Source organism: Megascapheus bottae, chromosome 21 (genome assembly GCF_031878675.1).
Source record: "Megascapheus bottae isolate mThoBot1 chromosome 21, mThoBot2.hap1, whole genome shotgun sequence".
Classification (NCBI taxonomy): Eukaryota; Metazoa; Chordata; class Mammalia; order Rodentia; family Geomyidae; genus Megascapheus; species Megascapheus bottae.
In genome coordinates, this window is record NC_143529.1 from 15,714,458 (window position 1) to 15,739,780 (window position 25,323).

The following is a 25,323-nucleotide window of genomic DNA, read 5'->3' on the forward strand; positions in this document are numbered from 1 at the left end:
AATTGGAATCTATAGAAACTTAAAGGTACCATCAATCTCAAAGGTGAATCATTGGATTTCTTTTCCCCAATAGTAGGTATAATACAAATGATCATCATTTAAGTTGTATAAGAAGTCTTAAGGTGTGAAAAAGAAAGCACAAAAAGTGGAAAGGAAGAAAAATGAAACTAAGTTTATCTTATAATTAAGTGTAATATTCTAATTCTATGTCTACATATTACTAGCAAAGAAAACAATGAAAAACAATAAAGCAAACACTTAAAACTGCATAAAAATTCAATTATTTAAGAATAAATCTAATGAAAGGTGTATAAGACTTCTAGCTACAGAAAAATTAACGAATTCTAAATAAATGGAGAAATATACCATGTTCATGGATTCGAAATGCTATTAATGTTAAATATCAAATTTTCAGTTGGCTTTTCTTTGTAAAAATTAACAGAATAAATTATAGGAAATTCAAAAGATATAGAATAGATAAGCAAGTTTGAGAAGTTGGGGGTACATATATTACCTGCTTTCAAAACTTATCATAAACCTATAATAACCAACAGGAAAGTAGAACAGAATAGATTCCTAAAGAGGATACACACAAAAAAACCCAACAATTTGTTTTCAACAAAGGTACAAGGCCAATCAATAGAGAAAAAGAAACCTCTTCAACATATGGTGCTAAAAAAATCCTATGACAGTGTCCTCACACTGCACAAAATTAATTTAAAAGTATGGGTAAACCTATACTAAAGGTCTTACATGAACATATTTTCTGGAAGGAAATCCAAAAATATTACTAAATCTTGGGTTTGTAAAGACTTTTTAAGATAACAGACTCAAAACATCTACTCATAAAAGAAAAAAATCTACAAAATGAAAGCAATCAAATTTTTCTCCTCCTCAAAAACTACTATATAAGGATAAGAGTATGTCTCAAATGGTAGAGTGCTTGTCAAGCAAGTATAAGGCCTTAAATTAAAATCCTAGAGCTGCCAAAACATGCAAGTAAGTGAAAAGACTAGTTTGAGAAAATAAATACATTCATATTATTTCCATTTGACAAAGTTCTCATTCGTGTTAATAAATCCCTACAAATCCATAATTAAAAGATGATCAAAATTCTAAAATAAATTTTACAAAATACATAAGCATACATTTCACAAAAAAAGCAACATGGAAAGTAGGCAAGATTTGAAATCATGTTCTATATCATTATACATCAGGGAAAGAGAGGGAAATGTTCAGTGTAACAAAATTGTTCCATATCTATATTGGGGCGTTGCTTATCATGGGAGTGTGTTTTCATAAAACCCACTGAGCTTCATACTTAATATTTACATCTCATTAAGAATATACTTTATGAACAGTTAGAAGTATGTAGTTGGTATTTTTTTCTTCCTGATGTGTTGCTACTTATTTGTATTCAAGAGTTAATTTGTTTTTCAATTGATTATCCTTTGGTCACTTATTTTGTCATTCAATGATTTATTTGCTTATCCAGGACTTAACTATGTGCTAGGCTTTGGCTTTCAGAGGACCAACTTGCCCTCATTTGATTATGACTATGGGGAGTCTAGAAGGATGGAAATCCATGTGGTTAATTCTGTTTAGGAGATTAATGTACTAATACAGAGGACACGTGACTAGGGCACTAAGAGGGCTGTTCAGGTATTAGAAGTGCAGAGTAAGATACAGCAGAAAGAGAAAATACATAAAGTATTCTTGGGTTCCTGTTGTGGCAATAGAAAGATACATTGTCTTCCCTCACTCATCTTCAGGTTCACACTGACACTACTAAAACAAAAGACAGGTTAGCAAGAAAAAGCACAGAAGATGTTACTTAATCGAAGCTATTTTTCTCTCACGCATGACCTCTTTATTGTAGATGAGGGGGTTCAGGGCTGGGGTGGCAGTAGTGTAGAATACAGAGAGGATATTTTCCTGTTTGGGACGATGGAAAGAAATGGGGAGGACATAGGCAGATGTGGCAGGGCCATAATACATCCCAACCAGGGCCAGGTGGGAAGAGCAGGTGACAAGGGCGTTCCTCCTCTCATTTGATGGCATGCGGGGCACAGTGAAGAGAATCAGTGTGTAAGAGACCAGAATGGTCGCAAGTGGAGAATCAGGAACATCACACCACCCACACACAACATAAGAGGTGTCACATCCACAGGTGTCTGCACAGGCCAACTTGAGTAGGGGGGAATCTCACAGAACACATTTAATCATCCAACCTTTGCAGAAGGGATAGTGCAACGTGTGGCTAGTATATACGAGAGTGTTCAGGAATGACACCATCCGTGATGAGATCAATGTGAGCCCAAGGCCTCTTGGTCTCATGAAGGTTGTGTAGGTGAGAGGATGACCAATGGCCACATAGCTGCCACAGGCCAGGGGGGCTAGAAGCAGGGCCTCTGCTGAATCAGTTTGAGGACCATCTGAAGGGCACAGCCAGCAATGGAGATGGTGTTTATCTCCATGCAGAAAGTCTGTGACGGCCTTGGGGGTGATACTTGTCCTGTGGAGAAGGTCAATGAGAGAAAGCTGCCTGAGCAGAAGGGACACAGGCACAGAGCTTCACCTCCATCGTGATGAGAGGGGGCGGCAGACCGTCGATGTTCAGGGACAGCAGGTTTGGACTGTGTAAATAGAAGTTTTGTGTCATAGAACTCTTCAGATATAAAGACCCCCACCAGGAAAAACTGAGTACTTTTCTGCTTAGGTTCAATGAAGAATGGACAGCCACATAAAAAATGCATATACAGAAAGAGTATGGTTTTGTGATAGTAAACAGGGAGAAAATCCAGAAGGTCTACCTGTCTGGATTCTTTTTGAGCATTCTTCCCTTTGGGATACAGAACAGACTGTCTTCAGAATGAGAGCCTTCTGGGGGAAATAAAAAAGAAGAGAGATGTGTCTGTGTCTCATGGCTTGAAAAAGGAGGAGTTCTGGATTCTAACATTTTCTTTAGGAAGAATAATTCCAATTTTATGTTACTGTCAGGATAAAGAGGGTGGGAGACAGAAAGGTAGGAGGTAGTCAGAGATTTTACTTCCTATTCCATTCCAGAATTCTTCATTTTTAAACCTTTAGCATGACAGAGTGCCATGCCCTGGATATTTTGCACAGATTGACTTGGAAGAAAATCCAGGAGAGGTCAACTGGGGTGCAACATTCCAATCATCAAACCCTAATTCTTTTCTTTTGTAAACACATGATCGATCCCTATGTATACCTCTGTTTCTAAACTATCTTCCATCGAATATATTTAAGCCTTCTTTATTGTGCTAAAATATTTCAAGCTAAATGTCAAAGTTTTGACTCAGTTCATAGTTTGAAATGAACCTTTCTCAAGCTATAGATGAGGCTCTATTGTGAGCTATCTCACTTTGTTATCTGATATATTGAATTTATTTGTATTTGGATATTTGAAATTTGATAGGGAAGGGGGGAAAACCAAGACGGGTGGGGGGTGTGGGGGGGGAGGGAAACGGGTACCAAGACATGTGAAAGGGTATCAATGTATGTGAATTAATGCACCTTCTATCTGGCAAATATCATGTAACCCTTTTACTAATTACAATAAAAAAAAAAAAGCAGCTGGGGCAGAAAACTAAAGTTGGATCCTTCTTTGTCACCCTGCACTAGAATTAACTCCAAATGAATCAAAGACCTGGAGGTAAAAGCTGACACACTGAAAACTTTACAAGAAGGAATAGGAGATACACTAGGCCTCCTTGGCACAGGTCGAAACTTTCCCAATAACGACCAAGAAACACAACAAATCAGAGAAAGGCTGGATAAGTGGGACTGCATTAAACTGCAGAGCTTTCGTATGGCAAAGGACATAACTAGTAAATTAATTAGGAAGCCTACAGAGTGGGAGAAGATCTTCACCAACCAAACAATGGACAAAGGCCTCATATCTAAAATATATCAACAACTCAAAAAATTGAATCACTCCAAAACTAATCTCCAAAGTAACAACCATCCCATTAAAAGATGGGACAAAGACTTAAAGAGAGTGTTCTCTGAAGAAGAAACAAAAATGGCCTATAGACACATGAAGAAATGCTCAACATCTCTGGTCATAAAAGAAATGCAAATCAAAACAACTCTAAGATTCCACCTCACTCCAGTTAGAATGGCCAGGATCAGGAAAACGAATAATAACAGATGCTGGAGGGGATGTGGCCAGGAGGGATCACTACTACACTGTTGGTGGGAGTGCAAACTCGTTCAACCACTATGGAAAGCAGTATGGCAGTGCCTCAAAAGGCTAAACATAGAGCTCCCCTATGACCCAGCAATTCCACTACTTGGCATTTACGCAACCATCCAGAATCTAGGGCATACTAAATCCACTAGCACAACAATGTTCATTGCAGCATTATTCACCATAGCAAAGATATGGAACCAACCTAGATGTCCCTCAGTTGATGAGTGGATCAACAAGTTGTGGTATTTGTACACAATGGAATTCTATGCTGCTGTCAGAAAAAACGACATCGCCCCACTTGTTAGGAAATGGAAAGACTTAGAAAAAATCATATTAAGTGAAGTAAGCCAGACTCAAAGGAACTTAGGCTCAATGGTTTCCCTCATTTGTCATAATCAGTAGAAACCTTGAGCTCTACTAGCAGAGATCTGCAATAGAGCAAAATCTTGATACGTAAGGCCATATAGTATGAAGCTAATTGAAAGGACCTCCAGGATATTGAAACAAAACCCATATAACGAATGATTGTTGTCCTTAATGTACTATGTTATCTCTCATCTCCTTTGCTGTCCCTTGGGTATCTCATATTGTTACAGTATCTCACTTTGTTATCTGATATATTGAATTTATTTGTATTTGGTTATTTGAAATTTGATAGGGAAGGGGGGAAAACCAAGATGGGGGGGGGGTGGGTGGTGGGTGGGGGGGAGGGTTGGGTACCAAGACATGTGAAAGGGTATCAATGTATGTGAATTAATGCACCTTCTATCTGGCAAATATCAAGTAACCCTTTTATTAATTACAATAAAAAATATAAAAAAAAAACTTCAAAAAAAAAACAGCTGGGATTTAGAAGGAAGCTGAATTAGATTCCAATCCTTGCCCAACCATTTGGGAACTGGATGAATTTGGCTAAGTTAATTTACCTATTCCAGTCTCAATATCATACTCAGAAAAAGAAGGGTAAGGAGTGCTGCTTGGGTCATCTTGCATCCCAACTGGGCTTCATCAAGCTTAAGAGGAAATGGTACAACAGATGCTGGCAGTGATGTGGCCAGGAGGGATCCCTACTACACTGTTGGTGGGAGCGCAAACTCCTTCAACCACTCTGGAAAGCAGTCTGGCAGTTCCTCAAAAGGCTAAACATAGAGCTCCCCCATGACCCAGCAATTCCACTACTTGGCGTTTACAAGGACATACTAAATCCACTAGCACAATGATGATCATTGCAGCACTATTTACCACACTTACCTCAGTTGATGATTGGATCAACAAGATGTGGTATTTATACACAATGGAATTCTATGCTGCCATCAGAAAGAATGACATCATCCCATGTGTAAGGAAATGGAAAGACTTGGAAAAAATCATATTAAGTGAAGTAAGCCAGATTCAAAGGAACATAGGCTCAATGGTTTCCCTCATTTGTCATAATCAGTATAAACTTTGGACTCTCCTAGCAGAGGTTTACAATAGAGCAAAACCTAGATACATAAGGCCATATAGCATGAGGCTAAATGAAAGGACCTCCAGAATATGGAAACAAGAACCATACAATGTGTGATTGTTTTCTTAATGTATTATGTTATTTCTCTTTTGTTGTCCCTTGGTTATCTCATATTGTTACAGTACGTTACCTTGTGATCTGGTACACTGTATATATGTTTACTTGAAATAGGATAGGGAAGGGGGGAAAACAAGATGAGGGGAATGGGGGGAGGTAAATGGGGACAGAAACATGAGAAGGGATATCAATGTATATGAAGTAATGCACCTTCTATCTGGTGAATATAATGCAACCCTTCTATTAATTACAATTAAAATGTTAATTTGATAACATAAAAAAGAGGAAATAGTATAAAATCTATTGATTGGGGAAATGAATTTTTTATGATGTGGCAAAAACTGAGGAGATATCTAATCCCAATCTATCTCTGCCTTCTCCATAGTAATGTAGAGCAAAAGTCAGGAAATGTGAAGATGTAAATTCAGCTGTGTTCTTCATCAGCTCCCGCCAGAATCCTCTCAAAGCCCAAGCCTATTGTGTTTGAGGATAATTTTTTTTTTCAGCTTTAGTTTTCAGCAACGGATGGAGAAATAGCTTCAAGACAGGATTTCTAGGACTGGAGTTATGGCTCTGTTGGTAGAGAGCTAGTCAATGAGCAAAAGCATCAGGTATGGAGGTGAGTCCCAATCTCAAATAGAATTGATTTTAATCTCCTAGTACACGTTCAAGTCTTAGCTTGAAGTACTGCTATGAGATACGGAGTCCTTAGAAAGATCATGGGACTCGGTACATATTTAGAACATATCCTGTTGTTAGCTTGCTTTCAAATGATGAAGGGTCATATTGCAGAGTAACATCAAGAAGCATTACAAACGCTGGCTTCTCTTTCCCTCCCCATCTCTTTTCAAAGCCTTTCTCCCCAGTTTTCATCAGCAAAATCAACTCTCATGAGAGGAGGTGACATCAGTCCCTTTGTGAATAAACTTGCATCATCTCCAAGGTTGCCTATCTGCAGGAACTTCACCTACCCGCTGGGTAGCACCAGGAAGAATGGCTTCATTTCTGGTTAAAGGCTCCAGGTGCTGCTTCCTGAATTGTTGTTTAACTGGGGCACACATCCTGAAATCCCACCCATCATCTCCTCTCTGCCTCTGGGCTTGTAGTTTCAAGCAAAGAGAACAGTATCTCACCATGCCTAGAATCCACAGCTCCCAGTCAGCTCTCTGAAGCATCCCTTCTCTGCTCGTGCCCTCATCTAATCACCTCCCTGGCTGTGGGGGTTTTTTTATTTCAGATTCCAATTATTTTGTTATCAAGAATAGTAATTCTCCATAAGACACAAATAGGGGGAAGGGGAGTATTTGTCTTTTATTTATTACTCTTTAGGCTAAATGACTGCAGGTTAATTAAATTGAAAAGTGTGCCCCCAGGGATAAAGGAGGTCCCTGGTGGTCCAATAAGGTAATAAAACCATGGTGAAACTGGAAGCATTATTACATGCTGTTTTATTCTCATCAGCAACAGCCTCCAAATACAAATTTAGTTAATTATGGAGTGATTCAGAACAGGTTTTCTGGGAATTTAATTATGGAAGTGGTCTGTACGGGTACCACAGTTGCTGTGGGACATATAACATGGAGTTGTCCAAGGGCCAGTAGCCTCATGTCCTGACAAAGCACATTCACCCAGAAAGTGACTGTCACACAAAAATTCTGCTGTGGTTTTATCAAAGAGAATGTCTTTCGAAACATCAACTTTTTTTAGGGGCATGGGTATGCATCACCTCATTTTCTTTATTCCTTCAGCCTCTTTCCCATTAATTCATTAATTTTGCAAGTCTTTGTAAGCATCTTAGATTTGCCCAAACAATACTACAGGCTCCCTCAGCATTGGAGCAACAAGGAAATCAATAAAAGACTTTGGAGGAGAGCAAGAAGAATGGTACGTGGTAATAGCAATTATTCACTGCAAGCAATCTAACCCATTTTTAATTTAATTTGGAATGCCATTATTTCAGGATTCCAAATGCTAAGGTCATTTTAATCATGCAGATCTCATGTCTTATTGAGTTGTGGCAGAGAATTACTTTTTTTTTCCTTTGTGACCCTGAGTTTGCAAGGACATGCTGGGCAAACAGCCAAGGTGCTATGCGGTCAATAATAATAATAATAATAATCTATACTTAAAGTTAGTGTGATGGTTATTAGCCATTGGCTAGCCTTTCAGGAAGAGCACCATGCTTCAGACACTGTTTGATTTAGCACTTTCTTTAGTGAATGAGAAACATCATTAAATAAACTGTCTTTCTTGTATGGGAGGAAAGAAGATTTAAAACACAGACAGCAGAGCAAAAGCAATGAAGTAACTAAACACCAAGGAGAGGTAGGTGTGGGGGATGGGAATAAAGGAGACTTATCCTGCAAAGGACAAAAACTTTCCTGAAGGAAAGGTGTAGAAGCAGAGATTTATTTTGCTTGTGATCAAAAGGAAAAGAACTTTGGACCTTCTCTTCCTGGAAATGAGCAGATACTTTAGTCTGCATGAAGCAATCTCTTTTCTAACAGCTATACTTTTTTAAATTCCTATGGTATGCAGGGAAGATCACAAGCCCTTTGCATACATTAACTTTATTTATTTATTTATTTATTCATTTATTTATCAATCACCACAAAGTAGACAACCTATTATTTCCTCACTGATAAGAATACAGATGCATTTTAAAGAAATACACAATTTGTCCACAGCTAACAAGAGGCATTACCAGGTTCTTTCCAACAACTCTTAGAAATGGCTTGTTGCTGCTATTGTTGGTTTAATAAAGAATTAGATCATGGTCTTCCAAAATATGCTTTTCCCAAACTCTCAGAAAAATATCCATATATCAAATTCTCTACTTTTTCCTTTTTAGAATGTTCCAGATGTTGATGTTCCATTTGAAATATGCACCTAGTTAAAACAAGTCTTAGAAAGTTTTCTCAGTTGGAAAACAAGATCTCTAGTGAGATCCAGTAGTGAGTTACACATGTATATAGATGGTTGGCTAGCAGACACTGCATTCATTCTGGACAAGTTGATGCTAGAAGTTTCTGTCATTATACAGAAATCAGCTTATACTGTAACATTGAAAGCCACTTACCTGTTTTTGTGCCTCTTGAGAAAGTATGGTTTGTAATTATGATACATTTTGTAAAACAGCCAAGAATCAAAATGGCACTAGCAAAATATTAATTGATAGAAAGATATAAGCAAGTTGGTTAACTCTTCTGAAACATTAATTCTTCTAATTTGCCTTGTAGGGAAGGAAGACACCACGCAGTCAATGATTCTAATATCTCAGTAAAATGAGATCATTGTATTGACCTGGGAGAGGACAGGGGTTAATTTATTTGCAAAAATCATCCCCAGTTACTTGCTATCAGTGGAAGAAAAAATATTTAAACTCTTACGGGAACATCTCTTTCTCCTCACACCCAATCTGTCTGAATATGTGTGTAAAGGAAGTCAAGTTAAAGAGATGTTTGAGTTGGGCCTGGAGTTTGGCCTAGTTGTTAAAGTGCTTGCCTAGCATGCACGAAGACCCGGGTTCGATTCCACGGCACCACATACATAGAAAAAAGGCGGAAGTGGTGCTGAGGCTCAAGTGGTAGAATTCTAGCCTTGAGAAAGTCCAAGGACAGTGCTCAGGCCCTGAGCTCAAGCCCAGGACTGGCAAAAAAAAAAAAGAGAGAGAGATGTTTGAGTTATGTTTACTGCATTCCCCAAAGCTTGTATGTTCATAGTTTATCCTTAAGAGAAGCTTCAGAGTTTAAGAACTGTATTGGAATGTGTAGATGAGGAAAAGCACATTTTGCAGACCAGGCAAAATTTCTATAAGCCTATTTATTTATTTGCTTTTTAATGATTTACAGTGTTGGGCACATTGAACTACTCAGTGTTGATTGTGTAATAGGTTAGTAGGGAAGCCCAGCAGGTCAACTTTTTATCATTACTATTGCTATTCTTTATCTCCCTTCTTCAGGGAAATACTCAGATCTTTTCATTCAATCTATAATGACTAAGTCATTTTCTCAAATTATTCTAATAATTCAAATAGGCAACAATTCCAAAGAGAATGCGATTTTGTATCACTGACTTGTTGACATTTGATTTGAAATTCAGTCTTGGGCCTGTTAAGAAGCACTTTTGATAGGAAATTTGCCTTAGTCTTTACATACATGTTGGAACGATATGCAGTACAGTGGACAATTATTTATTCTTTATAGGGTACTCAAATCATTCTCTGTCCTTTTGATAACAGAATCAAAATGCCTGTAAGTGAAAAGTATAATCATCCTAGGAATGGATTCTGAAGCCTTCTTCCTTTCTCCTAGGTAAATGGCTTAAGCAACACCAGATCAGTGGGAATATTCTTCCTTTATATTTTTAGAGTGGTTCTCATCAATCCTGGCAACACAATCTGGTGACATGAATGATTTGTACATTTTTAAACTGAGAATTTTAGGGAAATTGGCTTTCTTTATTTTCCTCCCTCAGTTCACCTTGTCAATTTTTCCTTTAATCCTGTGACCCAGCCACATCTCCCTCCATCTTTGGAAATTCTCAGTTTGTATATGGTAACTCAAATCTTGTTATTTGCAGCCAAGTACACTGATAATGCTGTCTTTCTGATTGTACTAAGTTGAGAAAGAAGCAATACTGTCAAGATCAAAACCTAACTGGACCAGGAACAGAGGTGGGTATTTAAATAGCTTGGACGTTAATCTCGCTGCTCTTTTGTGTTGTTTTAGAAGCATCTGGCAGAATATGATAATGGGATCTCTAATTAGCTAAGTCATGTAAAGAAGAAGGCAATGTCTAAATTTTTCTAATATTTGCTTTTTAGCACTCTGTACCCTGGATGACAGTCTCAGTATCCAAGCCAATTCTAATATTAAAAAATAAACAACACTAATCATCTAACAAAAAAAAGAGTATCATCAGATTTCCAACTGACATTTCCTATCAGTATCCCCTCAAAGACAATTCTGGGAAATTATGAATGAAATATAATTTGAATTCCACATCAGACCATGCCAATGCTTTAGCTCTGTGGATTCCAATACGATTTCAAAATTAGATATTTCATTAGCTTTAATGTATTTTCTAACCTGATTCAGACTCTAGATTGCACTTCATAATTTGGATTCATACATAATTTACTCTTCAGGAAATTATTGTATGAATAACAGCTGGGGAGATCATCCTCCTGACTCTGCTTAAGAAGAGTGGTAATATCAGCAGGTGGGTGCAGGCTTCCTGGAATATTGCTCAGAAAATAAGATGCTTGAGCCACAGTGTAGACAAGACCACAGAGGGTAGAATACTTGTACTCATTGAACACATACTCTTCACCAAACATTATGCTAGAACTTGATTTTCCCCATCTCCTAAGAGAAAGCAACTCAAGTTAGTGTTGAGATACTAACTTTTTTCTGTTTCATATGTATTATTTGAAATTTACTGTATGTCAGAAATTGTGTCAGATTAGAGATAAAACAAAGGCAACTAGGTTACTGTAATAAATGGCATTGTCATGAATTAAAACCAGCCTCACTTGCCCCTGAAGCTTAGGTCATAGCTAATATGTCTCTCATGATGTATCCCAAGACCAGATTCACCTTTCCTGCCTTGAAAATGAGATCAGGAACCAGAGTCTACCATTTCTCCAGTGTTTTAGCATTAGACATGGATACATTGTGTGTGTGGGGGGGGATGAGAGAGAGAGAGAGAGAGAGAGAGAGAGAGAGAGAGAGAGAGAGAGAGAGAGAGAGATTGCCATTAATTAAATCTGCCAATCTACCAATAACCCCCCCAAAAAAGCAGTAAAGTATTTGATTTACATATGTTTGGTAAAAAAATCAAGTTGGCACAGAAGGTATGTAGTACAACATCATTTTGTTATCCAGCTTCCAGTTACTATGACAGAATACCTAAGCTACTAATCTGAAAGAGGAAAGGTTTCAGTCCATGGTTGCTGGGCCCATCACAATGGCCCTTGCAGTGGGAAATTGCAGTTAGAGGAGCTTGACAAAGCAAAGCAGACTGGGAAAGAGAGAGGGAGAAAGAACACACAGAGAAAGAAAAGGAAGCCAGAGTCCAGGAATGAAACATTCCCTTTAAAGACCCTATATTTCAAGTTTCAACAGTTTTTATCACCTCCTATACTCAGATCCCTGATGTTCCAATCACCTCTTAACAATATAGCACTAGGGACCAGCCCACCAACTAAAAATCTTCAGGAAAGCTGGGCACGGTGGCTCACGACTGTAATCCTAACAGGAAGCTGGGATCTGAGGATCACGGCTCAAAGCCAGCTCAAGCACAAAGTCCATGAGACTCTTATCTCCAATTAACCACCAGAGAACCAGAAGTGGCGCTGTGGCTCAAGGGGTGCAGCAATAGCCTTGAGCTGAAGAGCTCAGGGAAAACATCCAGGCCCAGAGTTCAAGTCCAAAGACCCCCCCCCCCAAAAAAGAAAGAAAACCCACAGAATCTTCTGGAGCTAGTTCAGATCTGAAAGATGACAAACATCTATAAAATTTGAAAACTTAAGAATATGCCAAAATACATATATTTGTAGAACATGTAGTATAAGCGTAATATACATAAGAAAGAAACACATCAATATAGCTTCATTAACATCATGGTTTCATCAACATGTATTCATAAAAATGAATAAATAGGTAATGGAAGAAAGGGAAGGAATGTGCATTGGCTCTTATTATAATTGTTCTGTGTACCAGTCATTAGAATTTCAGCACTTGACAAAAGCAAACTTTTATCTCTCACACATCTGTAGGTCAGCTAGGAGTTCTCTCATCTAGACAGAGAACTTGGTTACAAACCACAAGTGAGGACAAGGACTTCTGTATGTTTCTCTTCCCTCTTAGACTGAAAGGTTACCTAAGGTGTGTTCTTGTGGATGGCAGGAACTCAAATAAATGGAAACAAGTCATATAGGCAGAGCCCAAAGCCAATAACAGGACAGAAGTCCTCCTTTCCACAAGAAGCTCTGGAATGGGTAGGAGATATCATATCACTACAGGAGGACTGAGCATGGTGATGTGCATTTGTAATCCCAGCTACTTGTGAGACTGAGATCAGGAGAGCTACACTTCAAGACTGGACTGAGCAAAAAATTCATGACATTTTTTCTCAACAAATAAGTCAAGCATTGTGGTACACATCTGGAATTCCAGCTATACAGGAAGAAGGTCACATTCGGAGGTCGTCCCTGGCAAAAAAAAAAAAAAAAAAAATCCCTAGGCAAAAAGTCTAGGGGTGTTATCTAAAAATAACAACAACAATGACAACAAAAAAGGAACTGGGAGTGTGGGTCAGGTTGCAGAGTACTTCCCTAGCAATCCCTGAGTTCAAACTTCAGTATAACAACATCAAACAACAAAATCTATAGGAAAAGTAACTTTTGGAATCAATAATCCCATCTATAATATTGTTAGGTAAGTAAGTATGGGGATTTTTGTTACATATATGCATATGAATGTGCCTAGACATATTCATTTAGAATAAGCTGGAGCCTTGCACATACAGATTAGACTATTTTTAATATTTTTATTGAGATTAATAGAAGGGTTACATTATATTCACCAGATAGAAGGTGCATAACTTCACAAACATTGATACTCTTTCTCATGACATGGTCCCCATTTCCCTCCCAGATTAGACTATTATAAATCTTTTTTTTTTTTTTTTTTGCCAGTCCTGGGCTTGAGCTCAGGGCCTGAGCACTGTCCTTGTATTTTCTCAAGGCTAGAGCTCTACCACTTGAGCCACAGCACCACTTTGGCTTTTTTCTACGTATGTGGAACCGAGGAATCAAACCCAGGTCTTCAAGCATGGGTCTTCAGGCATGCTAGGCAAGCACTCTACCACTAGGCCAAACTCCCGGGCCCTACTATAAATCTAAACTGAGGAATATGATTAATCAATTCTGTACAATTAAGTATAGAAAACCAAAATAGGAAAAGAATGACACTGCAGGTAAGTAGCAAATTCAGAGGCAGCACTGCACTCCTTAATTAGTCATCTCCATGTTTATGAGAAAGAGTACACAAAGAATGAATTGCCTTCTCTATTGAAAATTTATCAGTATAATGACCTTTTCTTTTCTTTTCTTTTGTGCCAGTCTTGGACCTTGAACTCAGTTCTGGGCTACTGTCCCTCAAATTTCTTCTCAAAACTAATGTTTTACCACTTGTGCCACAGCGCTACTTCCAACTTTTTTTTTTTTTGCAGCTAATTGGAGATAGGAGTCTCACAAACTTTTCTGCCAGGCTGGCTTCAAATTATGATTTACATCTCAGCCTCCTGAGGAGATAGGATTACAAGTTTGAGCCATCAGCTCCCAGGTTATAGTGGCCTTTAGTACACAAACACACACACACACACACACATGTCTATGTATATATATTTATATCACACTAGAGCTATGATATATTTCTTTTCTAAGCATAAGTACAATGTGAATAATGTCTACAGTTTTAAGCTCTAATATAAAGTGACACAAAGTCTACTCTGGCTCTGTTTTATTCTAGACTACTTAATATATAAATCAGTCCTTTGCAACCAGAAGAATAATTATCATACCAGAAGGAAAGCCACATGAAAAATTTACCTGGGAGCTGTTAATGAAAATGTACTAATTTTAAAAATTGGTGGATCACACTATATCTAAGTGAAGGACTTTCATTTATCCATAGACAGACTAAGAAAGTATTAGGGAAATGGGTACCAAGACATGTGAAAGGGTATCAATGTATGTGAATTAGTGCACCTTCTATCTGGCAAATATCATGTAACCCTTTTACTAATTACAATAAAAAAAAGAAAGTATTAGGGAAAGGCTTTTGGAAAGCAATGTCGATTTAATATGAAAAACATATAAGAAACTGAAAACACACCAGAAAGAAGATAAGAGAAAAGAAAACAGGAAATAAAAAGTGAAAAAATGGGCAGAGGACATGAACAGGCAATTGAAATGGAAATAGTTACGATAGACATGAATGGTATGCATCTTCACTGGTAATCAGAAATGCAAAATTCTTTTCATAAAATGTACCCTATAAAACTGGCAAAAACATTCTATAAAATGTACTCACCAAACTGGCAAAAAACTAGAGAGTGCCAGCTGGGATGTTGAAAGTTTCAACCTCACTGGTAGTGAATTCTAAGTTGGTACAAACTTCTTGCCTATCATCGCAAAGGACTTAGTGAAATACAGCATAAGTAGACCCTCACAACTCAGAAGTTTCCCTTGGAGGCAAGTGTTGTCACAGCGTGGCAACAGATCACTGCACACCAGTGGGGTCCTCTTCCAGTCATTCCGTTACTTTAAAGAAATACTGCGATCAAAAACATTTTTTGCCAGTTCTGGACTTGAGCTCAGGGCCTGAGCATTGTCCTTAGGCATTCTCAAGGCTAGAGCTCTACCAGTTGAGCCACAGCACCACTTCCAGATTTTTCTATGTATGTGGTACTGAGAAATCGAACCTGGGTCTTCATGCATGCTAGGCAAGCACTCTTACCAGTAGGCCAAACTCCCAGTCCCAGTTTTCAAATTTTTAAAGATGTCCAGCAACAGCAAGCACACAAGAACTCGAGAACACAAGGTCATTTACAGATTTTTTTTTTCCCCTTTGCTAATCATTCATTGATTCGCAGAGTGGGACAGTACTGGTCTAAAGGGATATTCTACTTGTGTCACAAAACTGTTGGGGCTAAAGTCATTTGTCAAAGTGAAATTGTTTTCTCTTTGTTTTCATCCGGTGACCATCATTTGAGGACTGAACACTCTATCAAATAATTCTACATTTCTCCCCAAATAGCTGACTGCCTGGAAATGAGAAGACTGAAAGCCTTCTTCCAGGAGCCAATGCAAATCTCTCTCTGTCTTCTCTTCAAACAAACAGAGACATTAAGAAGGACATGAACCACATAAGCAAGCAGGAAGTTCAGACTGAGCATCAAAGGTGGCACCTCAAATGATTTTAACGAGTCATCTTCCTACTCATTACAGGGAACATTAGTGTAATGGGATTACACTTCCCTCTTTATTTGGAACCTGTAAATGGGCTGCTTATTAATAAAGATAAATGGGGCTCATTCTTGCAAAATAATACTGGGATGTGGGTGTCTTCCAAACAGAGCTCAAACACAGGCAAGAGTGTCAGTCAGTACTCTAGGGTTCTTATTGCATTGATCCCAGGGCCCTCTACAGGCCAAGCAAGTGCTCTACCACCGAACTACAAGCCAGTCCTGGATCTCGGAGGTGAGAAGAGCTCCTTTTTTATTGGGCTGCACCATATTCAAAGCTTTAATGCATCAGTGCCAGATCTTTGCCACTAAATATATATTTAGCATATTGGAAGGAAAACAAAAAACAAGGATTTTGCATAGGAGCTAAACCGATAATTACATGGATATCTGAAAGCCAGACAGTAAGGGATAGCACAAACAACATAATTAAATAACTTGCATCAGGGAGGCAAAGTAGAGGGGAAGAATCTGCCTTTGAGACTGGATGTTGCATACATTTAATTGAAGAAGAAAGTATTAAAAGCAATTTACCAAAAAACACATTCACTCTCAGAAGATGGATGGGAAGTAATGATCCAAAACCTCCCCCACTGACCTGGTGTTGAATTTCAGAGCACTCAAATTGTGATTCTAACTGCAAATACACAGCAAGGAGTTAACTTCTGACAACCCTCCAAGTCAATTCCACCAATTCCCAAGGCATGGAAATAAATCTGGAATTCCTAAGGATTCTTCAAATGCCAGTGGAACATTTCTTGGTGTCTGTGTAGCATTTTCCATTTACCAACGTCTTCCAGGAAGCGTATTTCTGAAGTCATTCAAGTGATGGTTCCCAGGAATGGGCCATGGTTTCTTGCAGGTCCCAGATGGTGAGGTTGAAGGGTTAAGTGAGGAGCCTCGGGCCACACACTTCATTCTGAGGTATCACATGCCAATCTGGGGTTATTCTCTGTGTCCCTGACTACTTTACACAACAAATAAACATTTCATGGTAAAACTCAGCATATGGCATCTGCTGCTTTTACAATAGGAGAAACTCTCCCAGGCATTGTCAGCCTCTTGGGATGAAATATCTTCCCTGCAGTAGCCAGCACATCTCAGACTTTCCTTTGGAACATGGGTACTTGGAGAGTGTGTGTGTGTGTGTGTGTGTGTGTGTGTGTGTGTGTGTGTGTGTGTGTGTGTGTGTGTGTTTGACATCATGTTTATTTACAGCATCTTCTGGAAGCTTCTTTCTATCCAGAGGAGACACTTGATGGGAACAGAAGAGATGAGATTTTGGAATTAGAGTTGATTTAATTCTTGTACTTCTCCACTTCCTAAGCTGAGTGACCTGGCCCTGTTTACCTTGTCCATGAAAGAGAGGATGAGGTACTAATTGGATAGGGTTCTTCTGTGTTGTCGATTGAATGATTCCCCCCCACCTCCTGCCATCTCACAATCCTGCTTCAAGATCCTCAATAATCCAGAATGTAATCTGATTTAAAATAGGGTCTTTGCATATACAATTGCATTAAGAAGAGGTAGTTAAGACGCTTCTACTCCATTGTGACTGGTGTCTATTAGGGAAATTGAACATAGAATGTAGCTAAGTGGTAAAACACTTGCATACCATGTACAAAGACCTGAGTTTGATCCATAGCACCAAAATAAAAAAAATAATAACAGTGATGATGATGATGATGATGACGATGATGATGATGATGGTGGTGGTGGTGGTGGTGGTGGTGGTGGTGGAGAAAATCAGATACTCAAATGATGCAGTATAGAGAACCACAGGGAGAATGTCATGTGATGACAGGGACTGAAGGAGGGACTACATTGAAGACTGATGGCAAGCAGTTGCAAAGATCCTACCTCTAGAGTTCCAGAGAAAGCAGGGTCCTGCCATAGTCTGGAGTTCAGACTTCCAGTCCAGAGCTGATACAAAGCATTTCTGTTGTTCTCAGACACCAACTTGTGCTGCCTTGTTACATAGTCCTCAGAAGATAAAAGCACTAAAAGCAATTACCTGTATAAAGCATATAGCAGCCTTTTAGTCAGGGCAAGTTGGTGTTCTCAAAGAATAGGATTTAAATAAACATCAGCACGTGGATGCATCCTGCTCCTTTTCTCTCTTGAACTTCACTGTGATCTGACCACTTAGCAGAGGGATCTTTTGATTGCTGGAGCACCTGAAATTCTGGGTGCCAGCTGGATGCCAGAAATGATTGAGGTCCCAGGGAATCTCTGGGTTAAGACTGAGGATGGACTCCAAATTCCAAGGCCAGAGAAAATTCCTGGCTGCAACATAAATTGCTTTTTATTGGCAAGAGAGGTGCTTCCATCTTGAGCCCCCAGACCCCCCTCCCCAAGGGTCATTGAGACAGTGTCAGACCTGGCCTAATGCTGGCCTAATCCCTGACCCTAGGCCTTCCTACCACACAGCTGGAAGCTGCCATCGCACCTGAATGCACGCTCAGTGATACCCAAGGTTCTGGGATTCAATAGTCTTTAAATAGGAGGCTCTTCTCTGACACAGTGGTTTAGAACGATTCTGGAGCCAGACAGGGAAGCTACTCTGCAAGCCTCAATTTCTCCATCTGAAAAACTGGGCCTGATGACAGTGATAATCCACTCACAAGCTTGTTTATAGACTTGTTGAGCTGACTGAGATAAAGCCATAACTCATAACTAAAGCCGTGGCACCTTTACAAGCACCTCACATGTCTATTCTTCCTTCTGCCTGTGATCACAGGTCTGGTCCTCATCTTTCTAGCACTGGCAGCTAGCTCCTAACCAAAGGTATCAAGTTCTTTTCTTGAACTTGGGTCTGGATCAAACTTCTCCTGCACTCTTCTCTGTTGTCAGGGGGAAGCCTAGTAGATGAGGCACCATGACCTTCTCAAAGACACCCTGATATTACACTTTCTAGCAAATCCCCATGCTCTGAGCTCTTCACGTCATAATTCTCTGTATAACCACCTGCAATGATGGCAGTCGCAGTGCTATCACCTGTAGCGGGCACCCATACTGCATCTGCTTCATATCTGACCAACTGGACTGTCCCTGAAAGATCTGGGATGCATACAAGCCAATCTTGGCACACCCTCCCTCCTCCAGCTTCTTGCAGTTCAAGCCGTCACATCTTATCACTGGGAGAGGGGATGCTTGCACAACCCACCAAAATGGACTTTGCTCATAAAATTGTGAACACATTAAAAGTATGTGGGACCATATGCATGCTTGACATTTGCTTCATGACAAGTCCAACCCCCATAAAGTGCGGGTTCAATGCCATAGTAAGATTAAGCAGGGTAGGGCATCAACATTTGGAAGCAAATTTTCTCATTTTGAATTAGCCATCCTTCCTTATTTCGATGGGGAGAAATTGCTGGCTTCAGTGATCCTTGCCTGTAATCCTATCTAATAAAGGAGGCAGAGATTCAAAGGCTCATAGTTCTAGGACTGGCAGGCAAAAAGCTTGTGAGACTTCCATCTAAGTAATACAACGTTCATGCTCATCATACTAGGTAGAAAGTAACATAGTTAAAGGGCAAATCTGATTCGAAGATCAACAAAAGCAAAAAAATGACTGGAGGATTGACTCAAGTGGCAGAATACCTCCCTAACAAATACAAAGTCCTGCACTCAAAACCTCACTACCTTGCAAAAGAGTTTCTCTCACTGATTTCTCCACAGTAATTCTATCTATGCACTATATAAATAAACCCTGTAAGTTACATAGCTGCTGGGATAACTGACACAGGATGTACAAGGTGGAAGGCTCTGAAACTAAGTTTGAAATACTCATTATGTTTCAAATTCACCAAATACACCACGCAAAGGATATAATCAAATCCTCTCAAGAAACTTGAAAATTAGCTATTAATCCCATGCTGTTGTTGTTATTATTATTACTATTGCCGATAAAGAAATCAAGGCACACAAGATGTTAAATAAGTTTGTTTGACTAGGATTCAAGAATCTATGATTGCTGTGATTTCAACCTAGATCAAAGATCAGATTTGGCATCCTAAGAACCAAAACGTCCGTAGTCATTCTTCCTTTCCAGTTGATTTTTGCAGCATGACAGCATCCAGCTCAGCACGAATCTTCCCAGCGTCTTCAGAGCCTCAGCCAGTGCACACTACCCTCATTGTCCAGCATGTCATGCAGTCACCATGGCCCTGGGCTGCAGAGGCCACCAGTTCCTTTCTTATTTCATTAACTAACCTTCAGAGGCTGGAAGGAGGAAAAACACTAGACAAAAACCTGTTCTGCCAGCCAGCAGGCAGCCTGGTCACTGGACAGAGAGAGGCAAAATGTGGTAGTTCACCTCTGAAGAAGATAGGCCCTGAAAGGTGAGCTTGGGGAATTCCAAACAGATTCTTTCAAGAAAATGACAGTGTTGGAGGAAATTCGTTGCAACTTTTTAAGGAAAGTAATCCAGAAGTTAGTAGCCAAACACCTTACTACACCCCCCCTCAGAAAAGAAAAAAAAGAAAGAAAGAAAATGACTTTAGGAAACTGAGCTTCAAATTCTGTTCCTGTTTTCTCCTCATAAATCTACCCCTAAGTAATCTTCAGAGGATTAGAGCAGTTGCTTTCTCCCTGGCAATAACGGGAATTCCAACTACAGGCCAATTAGAGCACACCCAGAACTGCCAGTAAAATGTTTCACTGACTTGACTTTATTGGTTTCATAAAACAAGTGAAGAAAATCAGTGAGTCCAAGACCGTGATAGGGAGAGCCAGGGCCATGCTGGGGACTCCTGAACTCCAATCCGTTCTCCAGTGTGCTATTTCTCTAACACCATCTGCTCAGGAACACCAGCTCACAACTCACACTTGAGCTACAGTTTCTGGGTCCTTGTATATTTGATCTGTGTCTCTGGAGAATTCCTTGCATTTTTTTCTAAGCCCCATTGTCCTTATTTGTCAGTTCCAGGTGATGTCCCTTTTATACCTATCTCAGAAATATATCATTTAAGATCTGACAGGATGAACAAACATTTCTATATGCGAAGGATTGCTTTCTTCCCCTCCTTACCCTACATTATTCTTCTGGGTCAGTGTTTAAGCTGAAGCATAAATTATCCTTGTTCTTATTGACTCTCTCCTACAAGTATGTGTGTGTGTGTGTACTCGTATAAAGGTGCATGCCAAGCATGCTTTTTCATTCATTCTTTGCTCCTTCTCAAGGCTTCTGTGAGAGAGAAATGAATATCACAGACTGTCCTCACCTGATCCTCTCCAAGGACTGGCCTCTTCCTATATCCTGTCTTCTTCCCAGCTTTTCCCCCTCCTCATCAGTGCCATCCATGAATTAAAAGCTGAGGAAGAATGAGTGACCTTTCCCCGAGCCAGGGAATGTCTATATCCATGTGCTTTCTCCATGACTCCATTTGGATTTTATCAATCTGTCCTGTTGGAGTCTTCCTCTGGCTTGGCTGAATCAGCCTCAGTAAGGCTGGATGTGGTTCACAGCCAGAGGACCTCATCCCCTACCATTTACCTGCTCAAATAAGCCTTTATTCTGCACTGTGCTGGTTACAAAAAATATTACTGCCAATAAGGAGCTAGACAGAGTAACCAGAGCATTATATTCTGCTCACCTGTTCTGCAAAGGCATATAGCAAATGCATAAGCATGCACATTTGAAAATCCCCTTTACCACTCTAGAAAACATGACCCTTGACACTTCCTTATGACATGTTCAACCAACTTCCCTTTATTAAGCTGAATTTTCCTTTTCCTAGTTCAAAAGGGAGAACAGAGAGAAAACTTGTGTTTAAGGAAACTATGGTTTTTACCCCACCCCCGTGGCCTTGGTGTTGTCAATACTAGATCAAAACCATTCATAAAATATGATGGTAGCTGGGCACCAGTGGTTCGTGCCTATAATCCTAGCTATTCCAAAGGGCGAGATCTAAGGATCCCAGTTTGAAGCCAGCTTCTCTAGCCCATGAGATTCTTATCTTCAATTAACTCATAAAAAACCAGAAGTGAAAATGTGGCTCAAGTGATAGATCACAAGCCTTGAGTGACAAAGCCAACTGAGAGCTCCAGGCCCTGAGTTTAAGCCCTGGTATAGGCAGAAAAATAAACAAGCAAACAAACAAATACAAGAAACTAAAGGGAGGGGAAGGTGACAAGTTTTGACTAAAGCATTGCAGAGGTTAGAAAGTCAACTTACCAAAATAGTAGTACCAAAAAAAAATATCTGAAAAACAAATTCACCACCAAACAGTTTCTACTGCTCCATTTATTTCAACTAGTGTGGTATTAATAGAACGCCTAACAGCAGGGAGTAGGAAAATAAATGTATTCTCACTCACAAGGGAATGACTAAATGACTCACAAATGCAAAAATAAATAAATGGCTCCCTATAAAAATCTGAAACCATATTACCCCAACTGAAACAACTAAGCTTCCTAACCGTAACCTAACATGTTAAATTCAATCAGTTTTATTTGAGGCCATAGATAGATCAAGCGATCAATCTCTATTACCCTAGGCTTTTTTTCCCTATCTTCATAGTGTGAATTTTCTTCTTCCTTTGAGACATTTCAGCTCATCTCCTTGAGCCTTCCTCAGTTTAATGGCTGATTTTCAGACAAGAAAAAAAATGTTTCCCCTTCCTTTAGAGGAAACAAAAGAAAAACAGAGCAGTGAAAAAAAAAAGACACTTAAGAAGGACCTGTCTCAAGATTTAAATCTATGTCATTCAGAAAGGGAAGACACCAGAAGAGAAACAGGTAACAGGTAGATAAGTACTGTGTATTTCAGCTGGTTTCCAGTGTTATGTAAATGTTAACAGGTGCTGCCTTCTGACACTATAAAAAGATCAATTTTTTTGTCTCCTTTATAATTTGTGAACAGGTAGGCCCTGGGGACCTGAATGAGGTCATGCCAATTAACTCACCAGTTCCTGCAATCTGAGTGATAATGACATCCTTAGCAACCATCCTATCTCTATGGCACCAGCCCACTGCTATAAAATCCTTTTTCATCTACACTGGTTGTAGGGTGCCCTGGCCAAGGCTGTGATCAAAAAATCTAGATTGAGAGTTGACACTAGTGCCCCTCTGTCTTACCCAGGGTAATTCTCAAATGAAAATAAAACAAAACAAAAAATCAAAATTTTCACTAACCCTAAAAGCTGAGGGATGGGCCTTTCCCCAAATACCATACAAATCATTAATTGGCTCTTTAGAATCTTCCCCTAATGAAGGGAAGTTAGACAACTTTATCTTTCAACTCTAGCCAGGATGATTTCACTCTACATATGGACCCTGTGATTAAAAACTCCTTGTTACTGGACCAATTTATTTGATAGATAATAATAGTAACTTTGCAGGATAGGAATTTGATTACTCAAAGGCAGCAGAATAGAGAGCATTGATTACATGTAAAGCCAATCAAAACTGAAAATTTTTAATCTCCTGGAGACAGACTAAAATTAATAAATTAATTTCACAGAGATTAAAAATAGTCAAAAATAGTCTAGAATAGCCAAAGATTATCTTTGGTTTGCAATTTTACTTGTAGCCACATTTATCATATCAAAAACTCTCCTTCCTACTCCTCATTCTATTGGATAATTTGCAACAGCCTTGAAAAACGAAGGCATTTGAGTGTGTCCTTATTGTCAAAAAAGTTAAAATATATTAAGAGAGAACAGAAAGAAAATGAAAGACACAAAGAGACAATGGGAAACGTAACTAACATGCTCTCACAAGAGAAACCGAGAGACAGACGGAGATATAGACAGAGACAGAGAAAACAGCTAAACAAAAAAGCTGAAAGATAACTGTATGGCACAGTCATATCCTTGATTAAAAGAAACACAGTATGGCTAATGGATAATAAAAGAAAAGAAAGAGGAAGGAAGAGGTAGGCAGGAAAGAAAGAAGGAACAACAAGTAATAAGTAACCACGGGAGAAAAGGAAAGACAAGGTAGTTGATACGCAACTGTTCCCTTTTATCATGGGTCACACTGACACTTTGTTCTGCATTTAGAATGTCGTTTATGCTAATCTTCCATTAGTTTCTTGGTGGTTGTAAGATTGTCTTGTGTTTGACTGTCTTAGTGCAATGCTAGCAACTTTATTATACCATATTGTTAAGTTGTTCTATTTAAATATTTGTTATTGTTATTGATCTTCTATGGTAGCTAATTTATGAATTAAAGCTTCTTGTGGGTATGTAGGAAAGATTTGAATACATGGGACCTGGTACTATCTGTGGTTTTGGAAAGTATCCTCACATAAGAGAGGACTCATCTGCATTTGTTGATCCCCTGGCTGGAGTTCCCTTTACCCAAATCTTCCCATGCCTCATACATTTTTATAGTGCTTATAACCTCCTTTGCTCTAAGTCAGGGACTCTGTCTGCTCTAAAACAATACCAGCACAAGGGAGGCTCCCTACAATGTACAAAGATGGGCAGGCAGGCAGAAAAGAAGGAAGAAAGGGAGGGATGGAGGAAGGGAGAAAGAAAGAAAGAAAGAAAGAAAGAAAGAAAGAAAGAAAGAAAGAAAGAAAGAAAGAAAGAAAGAAAGAAAGAAAGGAAAAGAGAGTGGAAGGGGAAGAGGGGGAGGGAGGAAAGGAATTATAAACAGGAAGATTTAGCTGCAGAAGACAGAAACCACACTGGAGGGCCAGAGAGCTGAATAGCGGTATGCAGGCAGCACTGACACGGAAGTTATTTTCTCAGACAGTCGTTTTCTCAGTCATAGGCAGGCCTATGACTTCAGAAATGATTTGCAGAGCCAATGTGATCTGTAATGTCAGCAGTTATTGGATATTTCTCATTGGAGGATATCAATTCTCTGTTTTCCTAATTGATTCCAGTAACATAGATACCTGAGTGCTGTATACAGCTCACTGATTGCTGGGCAAACATTATTGAAGCGTCAATATTTGCTCTTTTTCCTAGCACATCATCATCAAAAAGATTGCAATTCATTTGAGGATACCTCTCTCATATTTAATGCATGTGGAATGCTGATACACACTAAATGTTCATTTTTAGCGTTCCTTATTCTTGCTCTGGTCACTGGAATGGCTTCATTTACCAGTTAGCATGAGTGTTGGTAGGCAACTGCAGAAATGCCCCCGACAAGCTGCTGTTACTGCCAACAGTGACACTACTGGGTCCACCGACTCTGATGAGCCCTGAGAAAGAGAAAGTACAGTGACTTCGGTCGCTAATGGACAATGTTCTCAATTCTCTTCTTGACTGCTGTAAATATGGCAACTGACTTTCATGACTGACCCCCTTAGTTATCATTCTGTGTGAGATTATCTTGAACCAAACCTGAACCTAAAGTTTTCCCACCACTTGGCTTCCTTATTGCAAAGATGAACACATAACAGTATATGCTGGCACATTTTCTTCTATCATGGCAAGCAAATGTGTGCGTGTGTGTGTGTGTGTGTGTGTGTGTGTGTGTGTGTGTGTGTGTGTTGCCTTATAAAGAAGGGATTTTTAACTTGGTAGAGTCAGTGACTACAAAG

The 25,323-nt window shown here is 39.3% G+C and overlaps 1 pseudogene; it reads right to left on the reverse strand.

Annotated features, from left to right (window-relative positions):
• Positions 1–1,830: 1,830 nt before the first annotated feature.
• LOC150048690 (olfactory receptor 2AG2-like) lies at positions 1,831–25,096 on the reverse strand (annotated as a pseudogene).
• Between the last annotated feature and the right edge of the window lie 227 nt (positions 25,097–25,323).